Source organism: Cetorhinus maximus, chromosome 11 (genome assembly GCF_964194155.1).
Source record: "Cetorhinus maximus chromosome 11, sCetMax3.hap1.1, whole genome shotgun sequence".
Classification (NCBI taxonomy): Eukaryota; Metazoa; Chordata; class Chondrichthyes; order Lamniformes; family Cetorhinidae; genus Cetorhinus; species Cetorhinus maximus.
The window spans coordinates 104,490,462-104,504,716 of NC_135889.1; the positions used below are offsets into that span (position 1 = coordinate 104,490,462).

General features: G+C 41.4%; 1 protein-coding gene across 5 annotated transcripts in view; it reads left to right on the plus strand.

Annotated features, from left to right (window-relative positions):
- The window catches only part of lypd6b (LY6/PLAUR domain containing 6B), a 196,288-nt gene that overhangs the window by 89,460 nt on the left and 92,573 nt on the right, over nucleotides 1-14,255 (plus strand). The window contains exon 2 of one of the 5 annotated variants that reach the window (XM_078551387.1): nucleotides 1,856-1,928. The exons of the other annotated variants lie outside the window; for them this stretch is intronic. The gene's annotated coding sequence lies outside the window, so the exon portion shown is untranslated. The remainder of the gene's footprint in view (nucleotides 1-1,855; nucleotides 1,929-14,255) is intronic. 5 annotated transcript variants of the gene reach the window in all.

A 14,255-nucleotide genomic window follows, 5' to 3' on the forward strand; every position in this document is an offset into this window, starting at 1 on the left:
ATATCCCGTTGTATCCTTTGACAATCCTCTTCACTATCTGCAACTCCTCCAACCTTAGTGTCGTCTGCAAACTTACTCTCCTTATTTAAGGAAGGATGTGAATGCATTGGAAGCAGTTCAGAGATGATTAACTAGATTAATACTGGGAATGGGTGTTTTGTCTTGTGAGGAAAGGTTAGATAGGCTAAGCTTGTATCGATGGAGTTTAGAAGAATAAGAGGTGGCTTGATTGAAACATAAGATCCGGAGGGGTCTTGTCCGGGCAGATGTGGAAAGGATGTTTTCTCTCATGGGAGAATCTAGAACTCGGGGTCATTGTTTAAATTTAAGGGGACGCTCATTTAAGATGGATGAGGGGAATTTTTTTTTCTCAGAGGGTAGCGAATCTTTGGAACTCTCTTCCTCAAAAGGCAGTGGAAACGGTCTTAGTTAGCTTTAAGGCAGCGGTAGATAAGCAAGGGGGTGAAAGGTTATGGGGCTGGATGGGAATGTGGAGTTGAGGTTACAATAAAATCACCCATGATCTTATTAAATGGCGGAGCAGGCTTGAGGGGCTGAGTAGGCATGCAATAGACAGAACCATGCATTCCCATAACCAATGGATCAGATCAAAGCTCTGCAGCCCTGCCACATCCAATTATGAATGGTTGTGGATAATTAAACAATTAACAGGAGGAGGGAGCTTCACAAATATCCCCAACAATGGGGAAGCCCAGCACATCAGTGCAAAAAACAAAGCTGAAGCATTTGCAACCATCTTCAATTCAGCTAGAAGTGCCAAGTGGGTGATCCATCTCGACCTCCGAGGTCCCCAACATCACAGATGCCATCTTTAGCCCATTCAATTCACTCTATGTAATATCAAGAAATGGCTGATAGCACTGGATATAGAAAAGGCTATGGGCTCTGACAACATCCCAGCAATGAAGGCTTGTGCTCTAGAACTAGCTATACCCTTGGTCAAGCTGTTCCAGTACAGCTACAACACTGGCATCCACCTGATGATGTGGAAAATAGCCTTAATTTATGCAATTAACACATAACTGGGCAAAGTGTCTACAGATGGGATCACTAATTGGATAATGATTCAGGCACATATTGACACGTGGTGGTGGGTTGGGAGTTAGGAGCTATACATTTTTGAAGTCGCACTTTGTGAATAAATCTAAAACTAAGTAAAGATTGACTACAGATCTCCTCCTTCGCCAACTGGCAACAAGAAGTCTAACACTTTGTCCTGTCCACAAAAGTAGCAGGACAAATCAAATCTATCCAATTATCATCCCATCGGTCTACTCTCGACCAAAGGCAAAGTGATGGAAGGTGACATTGACAGTGCTGTCAAATAGCACTTCAAGTCTACTCAAAGCATTTCTACTATCTGCTCATCCATACTGATATCGCCTCTAATGCTGCAATACTGTCCCTTGTACATATTGCTACTCCTCCTTCCCAAATTTTCCTTATAACCTGGAATACTTATGTTACAGTTATGCCCAGCTTGTAGCCAGGACTCCGTGATGGTCACTGTCATACCCTGTAAGATGAACTTGCATTTCTAATTCATTTATTTCATTTTGTCTGCTACGTTCATTAGCGTAGAAAGTTTTGAATCGGGCTGTAGACCATGCCCTGTCCATATATCCTAATGTTTTTAAACACACCTTTTAACTTATCACACTATTATTTTTATTGCTTGCTGCACTTTTGTCCATATTGCCTTTATCTTGGACCTTGATGGCCTGGACCTTGTTCTCATCCCTTTTTAAAATCTTGATCTTATTTTTATTTCTGTCTGAGCCCTCTTTTCCTTTATTGGTTTAGTCCTATCTTATAGACTTATTTTTCGTTTCAGCTAGGCCCTTGATCCCAGCCCAGTTCTGATGAAGCCCATCCCAGGGCTACTGTTCCTTCTTGTTCCAGTACAGGTAGGTACCAGTGATCCATAAAATGGAATTCCCCTTTCCACAACAATCATTTAGCCATGAGTTAACTTTCTTAATCTGTCCAAGCTGACAGTACCTAAATCAAGAGAGTTTGGGAGTTAAACGGTTTCATTTGAATAATATAAAATGTAAATCAATTTAAGAGCTGGTTGATCAGGTATTTTTACACTAATTTTAAATTACAAGCGAGCTAAGGCTGAATGTAATTCATTATTCAGAATTTTTATAGTTTAACATTGCAAAGATAATTTATGCCAGCACTTGTAATAGAAACCAAGTATTAATCATGGAAATAGTTGTTCACATACTTTATAAACGAAGATATGTTCCAAAGCAAAATATTAATCTAAGCATTTATTCTGCCATTAAAGATCATACCACGTCCAAATCCCACTCTCACCACTACTTTCTTACAATTATAAATGTCTAACCCATGGTGGTATACCATTTCCTTCCTGTTGCTCATTCATAATAAATATAAATGGTTTTAAGCCAGAACGTTTCCTTTAGCACAAAAGTGCCTTTCTGTTGGGTATCAACTGACTTCAGAAGCACTTAAGAAAAAATCTGAATGGCGATATTCAAGAAATAGTCTAAATATTCTTAAAATTGTGAACGATGTACAGCATATGTTGTAGGACAGATTTGATTTCCATAATCATCAGACTCAGATGTGACTCACTGATGAAAGAGAGAGAGAGGGATAGGGAGACAACTGACAATTTCATTTCCAGTATTTACCTTGGATTCCCACAGCTTTGAGTTTAACTAATAGTTTTATTAAATGTTTTTTGAAAGTCTAGGCCCACCAAGTTGTTGGGCACTGCATATTCCACTTGTACTGTTACTTTCTCCAACAAGTTAAGGTGGTCAGTCAATAGGAACACCCTCTTCTGAATATATGTTGGTTGATGTTTACTAGGTTATTCATGTAGACATATTACTCAAGCTTACCCGACCAGTTTCATGTAAAAGAATGGAATTGATGAAGCAAAACCAATAGGTCTGTAATTATTTCAGCTTCTAAATGTCTAAATCATCATAAGAATTCTATTTTTGCTATTCTATAATTTACTAACTTCTATAATTCTTTGCTTCTATGAAGTAAGAGTATATAGTAAGGATTTTGCAACAATTAAAATCTAAATTATCAAGAGCTGGCTGATGCAAGTGCATTTCAAATAAATAAATTGAATACACTGCTGTCGTATCAATACTGGAGTGAATGCAGCCTAGGCTCAGTGAACCAGCAGCATTCCCCCCCAACCCCAATAAATGCAGACATTTAATAATGGATTTTTTACTGTATTCTACTCATTGTTTCGGTTGGTTCATTCATTGTTCATGTGTTTTAGTATATAATTTTCAGTTTTAGGAATTAAAGTTAAACTGTAGAAAATGGGATAAATGCAATTAAACCAACTTGGAGTCTATTGCACCCAAGAGGTTGAGGCCAGAGGTTAACAGCTAGACAGGTAAGCAGGTGGGCTTCCTTTGTGATGTCTGTGCTGCTTTCAAGAACAAGAGCATTCCAGGGAAATGCTTTTATTTTGGGAATTAGCATTATATTTGTTTAAAAGCATTCACTGAACCCTACTTGTTTAATCAGATCAAAAAAGAAACTGTTAATGAGGGATAATTAACCTAAAGGTTGGTTTGAGGACATCCCAGAGCAGGTTACAATGTTCTGGAGTTGGGTGGTGCTCAGGGAAATTCCCTGGTTTCAATGTATCTGGGTGTTTCCTGAGAGAGTTAGCTACAGTTTGAACCTCATGTGGTTTGCAGCTCACTAAGAGATAGCTGAAATAAATGATAGCTAGCTAGGCCTGCACTGTAAGCAGAGCAAAAAAACTAACACCATTTACCATGTGGTATGCGGATGAGGCCTGATCTCTGTTTAAATGTTATGAGGAAACAGAAGCTTGGAAGATTACCCAGTTTGACACTAGTGGGAGAATCTCCAATGGTCTCTCCAGAGTCTTGTGGCAAAGAAAACATCAGCAGATTAGCTTGAAAGTATTGGAAAAACAACCAGAACAAAGAATTGAAGCATCCGCAGTCACGGGATAGTAAAATTGACAATAAAATCATACTTTAATGATCTTTATAGATTGGTAGGACACCCACTCTATATGTTTTGTGAGAGAAATAAGAATATAAAAACATGAGAAATAGGAGCAGGAGAAGGCCATATGGTCCCATTTAATAAGATTGTAGTTGATCATCTACCTCAACTCCAGTTTTCTGCCCTATGCCCAGATCCCTATCTAGTATAAAGGGTTAATGTTAAATATGTAAATAATTAGTCTACATCATCAGGGATGTAGGGTCACATGATAACAGCACATGGAGCGAGAATTCAATGTAGAGCCTCGTGCAGAGATTTGTAAATAGTTAGCATTATGTTCAATAAAATTAGAATGTGCCAACAGTATCGCCTCCTGCCTTATCTGTAAGTCCATGAGGACCACAACTGACATGTGCCATGCCAAAGACAACAATAACAGACCCTTGATTGCCTTAGTGCCCAAAAATCTATCAATCTCATTATTGAAAATACCAGAGGATGGAGCACCCACAGCTCTCTGGGGTAGAGAATCCTGAAAATTATAACTTGCAAAAGGTTTTAGGGCTGTCTTTGGAGCAGCCAGCAGTGGTCCCTTTAAGCATGGCAAAATTCATGCTCCATCCAGGAAAATTGTAATCAGCTCTGTGGTAAGCCTCAGATTTTCATAGTAAAAATGCCAGTTGTCTGAAACAGGTAGGTGCACTGGACTCCCACAGGAAACCTCCTTTTCCTCCTTTAATGATGGCAGTGGCTGGAGTGTCACTGTCAACAGGCCCTATTTTGAGGCCATTACTAACCCATTAATGCTAATTGTGGAAAGATAAACTGGGTCCACGCTCTCTGAGCCTGACTCATGGAAACTGCTCTGCTATAATTTACACTTTGAGCAAACATTCTGCAGAATCTACTTGAAGCTGCACCATCAATAATATTTCTTGGAGCCTCAGAAATGGCCGTAATTTCATTGATACACTTTCAATTTGTTGCAGAGCTGTCACATTTTTACTTGGCAAACTTTATCTGTGCTTTTTTTTTTAAGAGAACACACCAACAAAGATCAACCATGGTCCTTGAGAAACCAACATTCCACCAATGAACATATCATCAGTACTTCCACATATTCCATTCTGTATATGAATACATTTGAAGTAACTTGTTAACACTAAGAATACTAAAATATTTTATTAACTTCAGAAAGAACTGATTTGGTGCATAATTCCCTGAATTAAAGCCAAGATTCTCCTAGTATTGTGGTGGCAACCTTACGGAATGTAGAATTAGGGATGTTTTGCTACAGTTGTACAGAGTGCTGGTGAAACCACATCTAGAGGACTGTGTACAGTTTTGGCTCCTTATTTAAGAAAGGATACAAATGCATGAGAAACTTCTCAGAGAGGGATCACTCAATTGATACCTGGGATTGGGGGCTTTACTTTGTTACAAAATGTGAATGCTTACCTCAGAGGTCGAAAGCTTCAGTCCCCAGTGGGCCTCCGGCCTTCTGCACATGGGCCGACTGAGAAATGGCCACACATGCGCAGTTTGTGTCATTTACGTTCTTTAGGCTGGGAACCGGCTCTGTGCGTCTGCATAGAAGCAAAGGAGTGAAAAGGTGTGAAAATTCAGGTCAGGTGACCTGAACCGGAGCACTGTTGCCAAGGAAGGTGTCACAAGGCTCCTTAGATAGTACCTTCCAAACGCCACGACCACTACCTTCTAGAAGGACAAGGGCAGCAGACACATGGGAACACCGCCACCTGGAAGTTCTCCTCCAACCCACTCACCATCCTGACTTGGAAATATATCGCCATTCCTTCACTGTCGCTGGGTCCTCAATTAGGCAATTAGGGATGGTAAATAAATTCTGTCCTAGCCAGCGATGCCCACATCCCATAAATGAATAAAAAAAAAAGGAGCAGGACATGGAGCACGGTACAGGAAGAGGTCCCAGAAGAAAGTCCCAGGCAGGGACAAAGACCGGGATCAGAAAGAGGTCCCAGAAGAAAAGTTAAAAGAAAGGAACAGAGCAATAAGCTCTGAGTTAGAGATAGCTGCGAGCAGCTACTTGATGCAACGCGAGATTGAGAGAAGCCCTGAAGATCCGAGGAGGCAGCCGAAAGTTGATGATTCCTTACTGCAGGCATTTTGGAGCAGTGGTCTTGCTTGGCATGGCCAAGGATCTGAAATTGTGTATGGAAGGTGAAGTTTGAGTCTACTTGGAGATCCAGGGGAAAGGAATCCCAGGAGGGAAGATTGAAAACCTGGAGGCAGATCCTTGTTGAAGCCGCCTGAGTGGGAGCGATGTTTGAAGAGAATCCTAAGGCACGTTCTTCAAATGCCGAGATTAGAAATCCTCATGAGAAAGAGAAAGGCCGGGGTTTTTTGGCCCCGTCAACCCAGTACCCGCCACGGGGGATTCAGCGCCCCAGCCAGAAGTCCATTGACTTTCAATGGGACCAGATGTTCCTGGCGATGGGCGGGGCCTGAAAATCCCACCCAAAGTTTTAGTGAGACTGGTTGGCTCACAATGTGACAAACATCTGGGTGGGATGTTGAGAAATCCATGGAATCTGCTTTAGTCACATGTGTGTTGTGTATCTGACCATAGTTCACCTCTGAATTCTCATGTATCTCATACTTTCCCTAAATATTGGCATATTAGATATCTTTCTGAATTTTTATGTGTCTATATAGATATTGCTGGGGTAAAGGAATATTTGGAAATTGAACCATCCATCTTCTGTTTGTATTGAGAACTTTCCAGCCATTTTGTCTGGTGTAATATAGTTCATTTTTCTTGTTTTAATAAATGTTTTATTGCTTGTGTTGAAAGTTCATCAGCAGACTCCTGTGAATTTGTTCAGTAACTTTCCTCCATAGTTTCCAAAAAAATTAGGCAGGATCTATCAAGCCAGGTTTCACTCTGGGGTTTGAATTGCCCAGCATTGACATCAGCTGGGATGGTAACACTTTCAAGGAAAGGTTGGGCAGGCTGGGCCTGTATCCATTGGAGTTTAGAAGATTGAGAGGTGATCTTATTGAAACATATAGGATCCTGAGGGGACTTAACAGGGTGGATGCTGAAAGGATGTTTCCCTTTGTGGGAGAAACTAGAACTGGGGCACACAGTTTAAAAGTAAGGGTTGTCCATTTAAGATGGAGATGAGAAATTTTTCCTCTATGGGGGTCTTGAATCTTTGGAATGCTCTTTCCCAGAGAATGGTGGAGGCAGGGCCATGGAATATTTTTTAAGACAGTGGTAGATGGATTCTTGACTTAACAAGGGAGTCAAAGGTTATTGGGGATAGGTGGAATATGCAGTTGAGGCCACAATCAGATCAGTCATGATCTTATTGGATGGTGGAGCAGGCTCAAAGGGCCAGATGGCCTACTCCTGCTCTTAATTCGTTTGTCTGGGTGACAGGTTTGCGCCTGGGTGGTCAACTCCAGCATCACCTGGTGTGGCTCAGGAGGGCCACTCTAGCATGGCAGTCCCTGCTGGATTTGCTACAAAGGAAGGTGGTGCCTGAGATGGTGCACAATTTGCTGGCCTCTGTTTTTTCTGAGCTCTCTTCTCAGCCAGTTGAGCTTTTCGTTTCTGCTTGTCCAGATGTCACGGTGGTCAGTGACTGTCTCCCTGTTGTCAGTGTCCATGTGCGTCATCTTCAAATCTCACTTGCAGGTGTCCTTGTAGCAGAGCTAAGGGCAGGCAGGTGATCGTGACCCCAATGGCCAGTTCACTGTACAAAAGGTCTTTGGGTAAATGGCTGTCATCCATCCGATGAATGTGGCCAAGCCAGTGCAGATGTTGTTGATTTAGCAATGAGTGTTTGCTGATGGAATTAACATCGGAGTTTGCGGCACCAAGGATACGTTTAAGACCGTGAAGGTGGAAACTGTTCAGAATTTTGTCCTGCCTCACATATACAGCTGCATCCTCCAGTCGAGGGGGCGAGGCCCGCTCACCTTTACATTAGAGCCATTCCTTGCCTCACGTTCACGGCTGCTTTAAAATTGTCTTGCCAAAGGTTGTTGCACTTCCTGTGTGTTGATGTCAGATGTTTCCAGAACAAATGTAACATGTATTCTCATGACAATAACTGTAGGATTTCCTAACCTTCGCCTCTCAAAAAAACACACTCATGACTCATGCAACTTAAGATTGATGGCCCAGTTCCGTAAGGAGTGCTGCACTGTCAGAGGTGTCGTTTATTGGATGAGATATTAAAGCAAGACTCTGTCTGCCCCCTCAGATAGACATAAATTACCCCATAGCGCTATTTTGAACAACAGCAGGGGAGGCCAATGTTTATCCCTAACCAACTTCACTAAAAGTCAGACTATCTGTTTGTGAGACCGATCTCTGTGCAAATTTGCTGTTACATTTCCTACATTATAACAGTGACTACACTTCAACGTAGTCCTCAATTAGCTTCAAAGCACTTTAGGATGTCTTGAGGTTGTTAAACGTGCTACATTATGCAAGTGTTTCCAACCCAAGCATCTAGGCAGCATGTACTCTTTGCAAATAAGGACTGTCTGGTTATAAAGCACCAGGAAATAGATCTGGTGCTTGTCCATCAGCTCCCTCCACCCATTGTGAGTGGGTTAACTGTTCACTTTCTGCAGGCTATTCAAACTCTGGTTACCAATATTGGAGTACACATTCAAGTAAGCCTTAAAGAAAAAGGACATATGTTTCATTTAATCAGGTGTTATGGACAGGTAGGGGGGGATGTTAACTTAAACAGCATTAATTTCTCCTCTTACCACCCATCCGTAAACAGAAAGGTGTTTGATTTGTTTCTCTCTTTATAAGCAGTGGCCTATTTCCCAACCCCTCAGTTTTGGCGCGATCCAATTTTCTATTAGCAACCGCACAGCAAAGTTGATATAGGATGAACTTAAAGGGTTAGTTTACTTGCACTGTCTCAAACCACGAAAGGAGGATCGCAATGTTGCCTCCACACTCACAGTAAAGAGACTAAGTAGAGAAAAGGAAGATTTACAGTGCAGAGACCACAGAGGGAAACCCAATGAGGTATTCTTCCATGGAGGTTGGTGGGTTGAAAACCGAAGCTGTATATTTCACTTTTTTGGTGGCGTTGACTTCACACAATGAGATAGGCATGCAGTGATGAATCAGTCTTGTAGGTTGATGCTACAGAATTTCCAGCAGAAGCAGCGTAGATGGGGCCAGGTGTTCAACCTGGGCAGAACTCCTTTTCTGTGAGGCTGCCAGTTAGATGGTAAATAGCAGGCTGAGCTTTGCACTTCAGCAAGGCAATATTACTGGTTCCACAAGCCAGAGGCCAATGTCACATGACTCCCACCTCTCCACACTGTCTTTGACAAAGCATTTGTATCCCTCATCAGAGTCCCTGAGATTGTTAAATGTTTCAACCATTAAGAATTGAAAGGAAAGTTTGGGGGACCATTGTCTTAACTGATGACCAGACTCCTGTTGCCCAGCCTGTGTTAGGAAATGCAGATAGCCTTTGAATGTGGCCTGTGCAGCCCACAGGGGGTCGCTGGTGTTTCTTCAGGGATAAAGATGTGCAGGTTTCCCCGATACTGCCAGGTAGCTCCTTTTGTTCGGGGGTCACAAGCATACATAGACTCAGCCATTTTAATGATCTTTGTTCTGTTTTTTAAAATTTTAGAAGTAGCCATGAGGATATCTATACATATATTTTATAAAAATATACAGTGTGAGGTCTTAATCCCTCACACAGGTATTGAAGATAAATAGAACAGCTTACCAGATTGTATTAAAATGAGATGTATTCCACTGATGCTGAAATACAATGGTCAGGATTTTCCCCTTGGTGATTTGGGGGCGGGGCCCGCTCGCCGAGGGAAAAATGACGCAGGATGACGTCGGGAGGAACCCCTGACATCATCCCGGTTCCTTTAACTATTCACGAAGGCGGGCGGACAGTGAAATCAGCTGTCTGCCCGCCGACTTGTCAATGGCCAATTAAGGCCATTGACAGGCTCATTAACATTATTAAACACCCTGCCCGGCCGACCTTAAGGCTGGCGGGCAGGCCAGGAGCCCCAGTGGGCTGCAGATTATTAATGAAACTTCATCCACTGGCGGGATGAAGTTTCATGTCCGTTTTTAAAAAATTTAATAAATTTTATGTGTTTATTATTAACGTGTCCCATCTCGTGTTACATTGTCACATGAGGGGGACGTGTTAATAATTTTAATATTTATCTATTTTTAGAGTTTACTTACCTCTCACGAATCTTCCTGAGACAGGACTTTGCCTCAGGGAGCACTGCGCTCTTTCGCGCGGAGATGGGGATTCCCTCCACCCCCTGCACAGGAAGTGCATAGCACTTCCTGTCGGGCAGGCTGCTGGACGGGCCTTAATTGGCCCGCCCACTCAAAATGGCGGCGGGCCCTGTTTCGGCCCGCCTGCCAGCCAAGGCCTAAATTCTGCCCAATGACTTAGCTCTTCAGTACAGTCAGTATAAAGGGCCAAATAATAATTTAAAAAATACCCAGAGATAACACACTCCAAGCCAATCCAGTGATGTCTGCTCTTAATGAAGCTTAATAGTCAGGTGCTTGTTGTGTGTCATCAATGCATCATGTCAGAGTCCTCAAAACGTTACAAGTCTGTTGTGTTGAGAGTGGATTTGAGTTCAACTTCCACTCTCTGGAGGCTAACAATGTTGGAGCATCATTTGTGTTTGTAATGAGAATATAAGACTCATTGATTGCATTATTTGCCAGTGGAGAAAAAGGATCCACCTAAACATAGCAGCAATTTTCAACACCTTTGTTTAATCAGCACAATAGGGGTGAAATCCTACCAGAACTTTGTAATAACTGCGCCATTATGCATTTAAAAAAAGGCACTGCTTGCACCAGTGTATGGACATTGATATGCTCATAATATGTTACGCTTTGATATTTGATCTGTAGGTCCTCTGTAATGCAGGAACATGTTAATAAAATGTTTGTTTGAAAGTTGATACCTCAGCATGATTGTTCTCAGCTCAGCCATAAACGTTTTTCCTGAATGCAGTGTTGTAGAGGTGACTAAGGGAGGGAAGATTTAAGGTCGACTTAGCAGGTTATTGATGTGCTTTCTCCTATTCCCCTTGCTAATTGGAAGATAGCATATGAATGATTTGTAGGCAGTTCCAGTCACTAACTGCGTAACATTGACAGGAGCCAAGTTGTATCTTAGCACTAATCGGTACTATTGGTATTTTATCAGAATTCGTTTTAGGCAGTAAATCTGGCATGCAATTGATTATTGAAGTGATTAAGGGAATATAAACACAGGTTCAAATCTTACAATTATATGTCCTGGTTATCAGATGTTTTACAAGCTGTCGTGGGCCCTTTTTAAAAAAATCGTAGATCAGAATCCACATGGCTGAAAAATGGAGATTACGTTGGGTTACCAACCTGCTAGGATTGTCCTGGAGTCTCCTGGAATTGAAGATTAATCTCCTGGACGCTGCTGTGAGCAATCCAGGAGAAAAAAAATCAAAGGGGCAATAATAAAAATGCATTTCTTTCATTTTCTTTGAACATTTCCATATTAGTTATAATAAATATTGGTAGAGTAAGAAAATAATTGTTTTATTAGGCATGGTGGTTGGAGGGCACGTGATGAAATTGTCGGGGAGATGTTCAACCAGTGTTGGCAACCCTAGTAGTGTATCATAACTTCAGAGGTTACCTTTGGAGGAAAAAACTTATCTGCCTTATTAAAACCCTGCTCAACTAAAAGCTTGCTTGCTGGCACACTGTAACAAAGTTAGACTGGTTTACGTTTTATGTCTCAATCCAGAGTTTGGATTAGTGCTTTAAATGCCAAATCTGAAGCTGTGATCCTCTTATTAATTAGCAACTGTGTTGGAAGTTAATTGAGGAATTATCTAATGCTGATTGACATTCTGTAGTTATTCGCACTCACCCAATATCCTTTAGTGACACATGGTTGGGTTGAAACTCCAGCTCCAGTCATTTGAAAACCAAGATAAAATCTCCACTTAAAAAGCCTCTATGGGACTAATTACAATAATTTATACAATGGTTGTATTTTTAAATCATAAAAAAGCTGACATGGTGTTGTTATCTGAATGTCCTGCTGCACTGTATGGGTCAAGACTTGCATCAAAATTCAGAACACCACTCACTTCACCCCCCAACAGTTTAGTGACTTTACACAGAATTTCACAGAACATTACAAATCATTTGGCCCAACACATGCATGCCGGTATGTGCAGTAACCGCTTGAATTCGGGTATTTTCCATCTCCCTCCTGCTTCTTTTACCATATGAGCAGCTTAACTTAAGGAACTTGAGATCTGCTGCAAATTAAAACCAACGCCCATAGCTAGCTAGCTAAGCCCAGGCCTAATAATCAAACTCATTCACAATGCATTTACTTGACAACATGTAGGATGCCAATTCTGTCTTCTGCCAATCTGGATCTTGAATAGCACCCTTTCAGACTGTCTTATACAGGCTGCATCACCACTTCTTGATTAATTTACAAAGAAAACAATACCGAAAAGCAGAGAACCATGAGAAAATATTGAACATCACAATACTTAGCAGAAAACTGGAACCCACCCAGTGGAGGCAAATGTACCATTTTCAGGAATATGATGATTTAGTTTATCTTTTGATACCTTTTTATTGTAGAACCAGGGTTTGTTGGGGGATTTTCTGAGGTTTGATTCTCCTACATATTACTCACCAACCTAAACTGAAGGTGGCAGCTTGCTGTTGGGTGTAAATCATACCTTGAACTTTGAAAGAAGGACCCAACCCAAAACATTGAGTTTTGTTGAAAAAAGAGACATGCTGTTGAAGCTTTTCGTCTTGCACTCATCAGGACAGTTCCCAAGAATACCATTAATAAAGGGAACAACAATTTATATAGCATGAGAAGAGAGTGCTGATTCATTGGCAAGTGGACTCTGATTGGTAGAAGCTTTGCCATGGAGAATACACCAGGGAACAGTTAACTGCCAAGCTTTTATTCAAATTCAAACCAGGCAGGTAAACTCTGGTCAAGGCATTGGGACAGCCATTCCCTGGTTCATTCCCTATGGCAATGTCATGACCAATCAGAGTTGACTCTATTTTAACTTGTGATCCTGGCAAAGGCGAGGGAAAATCCACATGCAATTTGCCTCCTGTTTAATTAGGAAATACTAATATATAGGTGGCCAATGTTTCTTCAAACTTTGTAGTCTCTTACAAAAGCATTCCTTCAGATTTGTCAGTCATTATCCATGGCTCATTGATAGTGAGTTTGTATAAATGTGCTATTATGACATGTCCATCAAAATTACTTTCTTGTGGAAAGCCTTTTAAAAGCAACACTGCTGAGAGAGTTAAGCATGTTAATTTACTATTTTTTTTGTCTGCTAAACAATGTAAGTATTCAGTAGTGTCATGTCTGGTCACTACTTTACCTTCTAGTGTGAGGCTACGTACAGAACACAAGGTACAAGCTTTCACTTCCAGCGACATCCATTTTGACTACATGATTTTGCAATGGGAGCTAGGGAGTGAAGTGAGATGGCTTGTGGCTTAACCACCATAAGCTTGCTTCCAGGACATTGCAACTGAGGTTGACAGTAAGATAGCAAGATAATGTTTTGAATGTGTCATTTTATTTTTAATCCATACTGCAATGATGTTTAGTTATTAAGTTATGATCTTATTGCCGATGCCGCAGATAAAATAATGCATCAGTTGATGGGGGGTTCCTCTATTTAAAAATCACCAACATCACCCCTTCCTCAAAAAACCAACCATTCAGCCTCCTCCCCCAAGTCCTTGCAAGTTACCATCCTATCTTCACCTTCTCTTTTCTCTGCAAAATCCTTGAACTTGTTGCCATGCTCAAATCAATGCCTATCTTTCCTGCAACTCTCTGTTTGAATCACTCCAATCAGTTTTCTGTCCCTGCCACAGCACCAAATAGCCCTAACCATAGCCATAAATAACATTTGTGGTTACTATGACTGTGGTGCACTAGCCCCCTTCATCCTTCTTGACCTCTGCAGCCTTTGACATGATCGACCATACCACCTTCCTCCAATGTCTGTGTTCCATTGTGCAGCTGGGTACAATGTCCTCACTTGGTTCCACTGTTGCCTGTCTGATCACATTCAGAGTATCCCAGCATTGTTTTTTACTTCCCACCCGACACCATTACCTCGGTGTCCTCCATGAATCTATCCTTTGCACC